Raw genomic sequence first — 7,500 nt, 5'->3', positions numbered from 1 at the left:
ATCCCTGAATACACTCCACACCCCTTCACCCTCCCTCTCACCGTAGCCCTCCTGGATGACGGGTCATCCCTGCACCTTGTCCACGGCCCTGGGTCAGAAGCAGTGTCGCAAGACACAGCACATCCACAGCAAGGCTGCTTCATTAGATCGGCGACCCCCCCTCTCCGTCCCCCCATGCATAAAGGAGAAGACGGGGAGAAATCCCTTTGGGCTGCGTCAAAATTTGCTCACACATACTACCTCACCCCCCATCCCCCCGTCCATTCCACCTCATGCATCACAACATCATCCATATACAACCATTCTCCATTCACCCCTGTCTTCTGTCCTCTCCCGTCCTTCCTCAACAGACATTCCTCTCTTCCCCAAAGCCCCCTTCACCCTACCCATCCACCTCATCCTAGGACGTCCGTTCATATTCACTCTCTCCACATCTGCCTTCCATACCTCTTTTACTAGTCTTTCTTCACTCATTCTTCCATGTGTCCAAACCATCCTAATACTCTTTCATCAACCCTATCTCCCAACCCCCTTTCCACCCCTGTTCTCCTCCTCACCTCCTCATTTCTATTCATTTATCTGTCTTTCTATCTATCTATCAACCAACCAATCTATCTATCTATCTATTTCTCTCTCTTTTCTCTCTCTCCCTCTTTGGAGTCGTCTTTTGATGTCTGAAGACAAACGGAATGCTGTGGATAAAGTTATGTTGAAGTTAAACCTTACGCGAGTTCATGAAAGGTTAAACTGCAGGAAGCGAGTCTGACCTAAGTTAGGAAAACAAGAAGAAACGTTCACTAACCACGTAGTAAATGAAGGGAGTTAACTTGCCGCAAAGGCAGCTGAATATATTACACTTGAAAAAAATAAACAGGAAATTGTTTAAATAATTATGTATTATGTTGTAATGTCTTTTAATAATAAATTGTTTTCCGGAGTTTCTATACTTGTGGGCAGACTCCCAATGACCTGATTCGTTTGTTTGGTATTGTACTCTTTATCTGATTGACTGTAAGTAGGTATAGATAACTAGTAATGATAATAATTGTAAGGCAGGGAATTTAATTGTGTTTTATTTTTTTTCTTCCGCTTTTTGAAGGTCTATATGACTTATTGAATCTCATGGCAGGAGGAGTGAACTCTCACTCCACCCCTCCATTAGGTCATGGGCGGCACGTTAGTATGCACTGACCAATTAGCAATATTCGATTTTTGTGAGGGAGAAAAATTCCCACCACCAAGTTCAGGATTCCAGTAGAGAAGCATTTCCAAGGGTTTTAGATCACCTTGGTACTCCAACACAAAACAAGGTAGCGAACCTTAGTTTAATTTAGGAAGTGGTAGACGGGAACTCCGCCAGGGGTGCACACGAATCCTGCCCAGGGCTGAAATTATTTCAATATCGCTGCGCTTTAAGTCGTTACTCCAACTCTCGTGGGCGGGGAGTTGGGTGTGTGTGTGCGTGTAAGGTCATAGCATTACCCATAGATCGGTAATACGAGCTCTGGGCTCTCTTACGGGAGGGAAATAGCTGTCGATCACGAGTCCAACACGTGATCCAAAGACCAAGGTGAATCACACGAGCCCAAGGTTTCCCGGGATATAGCGCGTGGGTATGACGGCTCGCTGATGAGAACTTCAACCGTCAACAGATATATACGGGGACCTTAGTGGAAATATGGAGATATCTGCAATATAGTATAGGTTGGAGTTGTTAGTCAATTGTATGTGTATACTTGAGATTCGCTGATCAAAACCCCAACCGTCAACAGACAGTGACCAAGTGGATTAGGGAGTCTACGTACAGATACACAAGAACCAAGGAACGTAGTGATCAACAAGAATCCTACGTATCCGAATGTAAAAATCAATTAGTCGTTAGCGAAACGTAAGGAATTATGGCCAAGTGTTGCCTTCTCCCAATGATTAATTGGTTGTTGTAATAGGATAGGAGATGAACGAAGTGAGAAATCTATCCTAGAACGAAGAGAGGCTTAGGCACCTAAACTTACACTCTCTGGAAAGACGCAGAGTGCGGGGTGATCTAATAGAAGTGTTCAAGTTGATCAAAGGCTATAACAAGGGTGATGCAAACAATGTCATCATAATAAAACAACAGGGCAGGACTCGCAGTAATGGGTACAAACTGGACAAATTTAGATTCAAGAAGGAAATAGGCAAGAATTGGTTTACTAATAGGGTGGTCGATGAATGGAATAAACTTAGTAACCATGTAGTAAGCGCTGAAACTATCAGTTGTTTTAAAAAACGATTAGACAACTTTATGGATGGGGATGACAGGTGGTGATGGATACGGAGCTGCCTAGTGTAGGCCTTATGGTCTTTTGCAGTCTCCTTTATTTCTTATGTTCTTATGTTCTTATGAATTCCTCTAAGTGTCGCGTAGGTAGTGGCATCATGGTATATAATAAGAATCGTTAACCTATATGGGAAGAAAGAGTGACACTTGAAAATAACACGTCGTCCAGTAAAGCGGATTAAGGTGGCCAGAAAGCTAAGCGGCGCAAACCCACAAATTCAATCGCGCAGTCGAGAGCGTCAAATACCCCCCCCCAACGCTACCTCTTTGTTATTCTGTTATTCTTGCCCAGAAGTCCATTGTAAAGATTATGCATGAATTGTCTATGTATAGTGGTTCGTAATTGTAGCCATCGGTTATAGATTTGTGATAATTATGCAAATGTGTAAAATGAATGAGGAAAAGGAAGTGAAGATACGCGTTCGAGTGTTACATTTTCACCCCCCCACGCTCCTTCCTCTTGGTTGAAATTGCATGTATTGTGTACAGGCTAAGAAATAATTGTATGTTGTAAGTGTTGAGGCGAATTAAAAATTACGTTGTCTCATAGATTAGTAAAAACGAACGTGAATTATACTTGAGTTTCCTCCGCTCTAAATACAGTGACTGTAGCGTAATATCTAAAAGACCTACGGGGTAGAATAAAACCATGTGATGTCCAGGAAATACTACGAGTATAAATATAAAAGTTCTTTTGCTGTTATGACGGTGGCAGCGGATCGTGATGAAGTACTTTCTGAATATTAATTAAAAATCTTAGTTTACATAGTATTTCACAACTATATACATATGTATATATATATATATATATATGTATATATATATATATATACATACACACACACACACACACACAGACACACACGCATATATATATATATACAGTATATATAATATATATATATAATATATATATATATAATATATATATATATATAGTTATCAATCTTATCTGTGGTATTCGTGGCCTGATATAATTTTATTCCCATGACAAAGTGATTTACATCCAACACCATTAAAGGAGCGTTGTCGTTTGGGGAACCACATATTTGATATAGCAGTGGTGGGATTGACGCCCACTCGTTAATAATCTATCGTAGTTGCCATTTTGGCACTACATAATAATAATAGTGATAATAATGATGATGATAATAATAATAATAATAATAATAATAATAATAATAATAATAATAATAATAATAATAATAATAATAATAATAATAATAATAATAATAATAATAATAATAATAATAATAATAATAATAATGATAATGATAATGATAATGATAATGATAATGATAAAAATGATGATGATGACAATGATAACGACGATGACGGTGACGACGATGACGACGACGACGATAATAAATAACAATAATAATGATGTGTACACATTGTGACGAATGTGGATAAGAGGTAAAGGGAACACGGGCTGAGGGAAATACTTTTATTCCTGACTAGTTTCGCCTGAGTGGCTTTTTCAGAGGAATATAGTTTGAAGTCAAGTTGGTCAATATATATGGCATAAAAAGGAACGTGGCAAAGTGTCAGGTTGGTCCCCTACTCGACCTCATTTGTCGGTGTGACGAGCTATCGCAGCGGGTGGACCAATTATCCGCCTGTTGGTATTCGCGTGGCTGAAATGTCGGTCAGGATCAGGGGCTCTGTGTTTATTGTTCATGACGACAAAGCGTGCTGCTGCTTTAGCCCATATTAAATCCCCAGTCCTCTTATTGATGTTATCATGGATGTTGATAAAAACGGACTCCATCGCCTTTCTTTCTTGTCGTGTGATGTTATCCATGAGAATATTTACCGAGCCCATCTACCGAAATGGGACCAGGCACACCGACAGATGAGGTCGAGTACCTGACACTTTCCCACGTTCCTTTTTATGCCATATATATTGACCAGCTTGACTTCAAACTATATTCCTCTGAAGAAGACAGACGAAACTAGTCAGGAATAAAAGTATTTCCCTCAGCCTGTGTTCCCTTTACCTCCTATCCAATAATAATGATAATTAATAATGATGATAAATGATAAATATCAATAATAATTATAGATAAATGATTAATCACAATGCTACTGTTAATACAAATAATGATGATAATGATGATGATAAAAAAAAAAAAATAAAATAAATCCCGATAGTCCAAGCCCTATCAGCTGCAGCAAGCCACTGTTTTTTTTAGGCCGTATTTTGGTTGCTTCCCCACATGAGTAGGGCTATCGAGATCCAACGCAAGAAACACGCAGTGGGTCCCGGAATCGAACTCACGACCACCTGCTCATGAGTTCGACACGGTATCCATTGGGTTACCGCACCCCATCCTCATAAGAAAAAAAAAAAAAAAATGAAAATAAAACCAGATAATAGAAATAATAAATAGTGGAATAGATGGAATATAGAAAAAATCCAGTCCTGTATTCACATATTATTTTATATATATATTTTTCCACTGAGTGAGATAGGCATCAAAGCGTTCCCATATTGATGGTATAGATTGAATATCAAAAGTGTTTTAATCTCCTTGTAGGAGATTATACAACTGAATCTGTTCAATCAAACTGTATAGATTTGACTACAACAAAACTATTGTTTCAGTATTGTATTTCTTTTACTGAGCTCTAAAATTATACAATTATATTGACGTCACACGTGTAGGCGGGACTTAAGTGACGTCATGTAGATTTGTCTGAAAAATCTGTTACGTCATATCGACATTATTACGAAATGTCGGTAGAATATGTAGGTTATGTTTCATTGTGATGTATTACAAAACATTGTTTTTCTCGTTTTATGTAAACGATCACTCTGGAGTAATTTGTAATGTGACGTGTTTTACTCATAGCTTGGGGAGAAGGATTAAGGATATAACTTCTTTTATAGCTACGACTGAAATGTGAAAAAATATTGTCTTTCTCCTGTTGCAAGGGAAATTTTTTATTTTGATGAAAGAACATAAAAAAAAATTGAGACCTTTGAAGACTAAAACCAACAAGGTACAATGACGTAGTACATTTCTTTTTTTGTATACATTTTGCAGCCTACACTTGTTTTTTTTTATTAAAATTCTTTTTAAGAAGATCTTAAAATTTCCCTCGCTGTGCGGACTGGGTTTACGAAACTAGAATCGCCTGTTGACATTTAGGAATTAATATGTAAGTCGCTAAACGTAGTAAAAGGATTAACTTAAACCAGTTTTACCTTCATCGGATTTACCATTTGAGATATACTTTCATTGATCTGTTTCCAGGAAAATCCTCATAAAAAACTGAGAGAGAGAAAAGGAGGGGAGAGCGAGAGATAGAGGAGTAGAGAGAGGGTTAGAGAGAGAGGTAGAGAGAGAAGTAGAGAGAGATGTAGAGAAAGAGGTAGAGAGAGAGGTAGAGAGATGAGTAGAGAGAGAGGTAGAGAGATAGGTAGCGAGAGTGGTAGACAGAGAGAAAGAGGTAGAGAGAGAGAGAGAGAGAGAGAGAGAGAGAGAGAGAGAGAGAGAGAGAGAGAGAGAGAGAGAGAGAGAGAGAGAGAGACAGAGGGAGATAGAGGTAGACAGAGGTAGAGAGGTCGAGGTAGGTAGGTTAAGGTGTCTACTAGTTAACATTCCCTCTCTCTCACATCATATTGATAGACATTCAATTATGTTTGTTTGACAAATAAAAAGAAAATAAACAAATAGAAAATAAAATAAGATGAAATAAAATAAAATGAAATAAAATAAAATAAAATAAAATAAAATAAAATGAAATAAAATAAAATAAAATAAAATAAAATAAAATAAAATAAAATAAAATAAAATAAAATAAAATAAAATAAAATAAAATAAAATAAAATAAAATAAAATAGAATAAAATAGAATAAGATAAAATAAAATAAAATAAAGTTCAATAAAATGATTACATAATGAATTGTGGGTCTTGCTCTTCTCCATATTATCCTCACCTCACCTCACCATACACCAGGTAGGGTGATGCCCTGTCAGCGATGATGCCTCACGAAGTCCCTCCACAAGTCCCTATCAGCATACAGCTGCACACTCTCCACCTCTTCCATAGTTCTTCCTCTTGACTCTATGGCTTGTCTGATACCGTCTCTCCATCTCTTCCTGGGTCTTCCTGTTGGACGCTTTCCTTGTGGCTGCCACTGGTGGTATTTTAATGGGTACTGATGCTCATTCATCCTCATGACGTGGCCAAACCATCTTAATTGGCTTTTCTGTACATATTCTAATATTGGCTCTATTTCCAGCTCTCTTCTTATTTCTTCATTTCTTATTCTGTCACACCTTGTTACACCTTTTATTATTCGCAGTACTCTCATCTCTGCTGCTTGTATCTTACTTTTCAGCCTTTCTGTCAATGTCCATGTTTCTGACCCATATGTTAGAACTGGTCTTAAAATATTTTTGTAAATTGTTAACTTAACCTGCTTGGGTATAAGTTTTTCTCGCATCAATGGATACAGCGTTCTTAAATTATTTGTATGGCACTGTATTCTATTTAATATTTCTTTTTCCATTTGACACCTTTCATCTATCTTTACTCCTAGGTATTTAAATTCTTCAACTAATTTCAGTTTTTCGCCTCCCAACCATATTTCTATCTCTTCTTTTTGCCTTGCGACCATCATTACTTCTGTTTTATTTGTGTTTATTTTCATTTTCACTCTTTTCAATTCACTGTTCCAAGCAGTTAATGCATTTTGAAGTTCAATGGGGTTGTTTGCAACCAGTGAAATATCATCTGCGTATGCCAATGTAATAACTTCCTCTCCAGATCTCAAATTTATCATACATTTGTCCATAAAAAGTACAAAAAGCAATGGGGATATAACCCCACCTTGTCTTACTCCAGAATTTACATCAAACCAGTTATCCTCGCGAGTTTGTGTTCTTACAGCGCTGGTACATTTACTATATAGACTTTTGATTGCTCTAACAATCTTCTCCATATTATCACCCATGAAAAAGTGTAAAACTGTTTTCACTGTGCAACTGGTTTACTAGAATTGATTCTACTTTTTGTTTTGTTGTGTAAACCTATTCGTGTTTTTTATTACATGTTATTAGGTGATTTTATTAAGTTTATTAAAATGAGATTAGAGAGGAATGGGGCTTGAAAAGGTGTCAATTATCTTTTTATAAATAATTATCAGCAAATATTTTATATGTATGAGA

The sequence above is a fragment of the Oratosquilla oratoria genome, chromosome 5, assembly GCF_046742065.1.
Source record: "Oratosquilla oratoria isolate Oo_2021 chromosome 5, ASM4674206v1, whole genome shotgun sequence".
In the NCBI taxonomy this organism is placed as follows: domain Eukaryota; kingdom Metazoa; phylum Arthropoda; class Malacostraca; order Stomatopoda; family Squillidae; genus Oratosquilla; species Oratosquilla oratoria.
Note: the sequence above shows the minus strand (reverse complement) of the source record.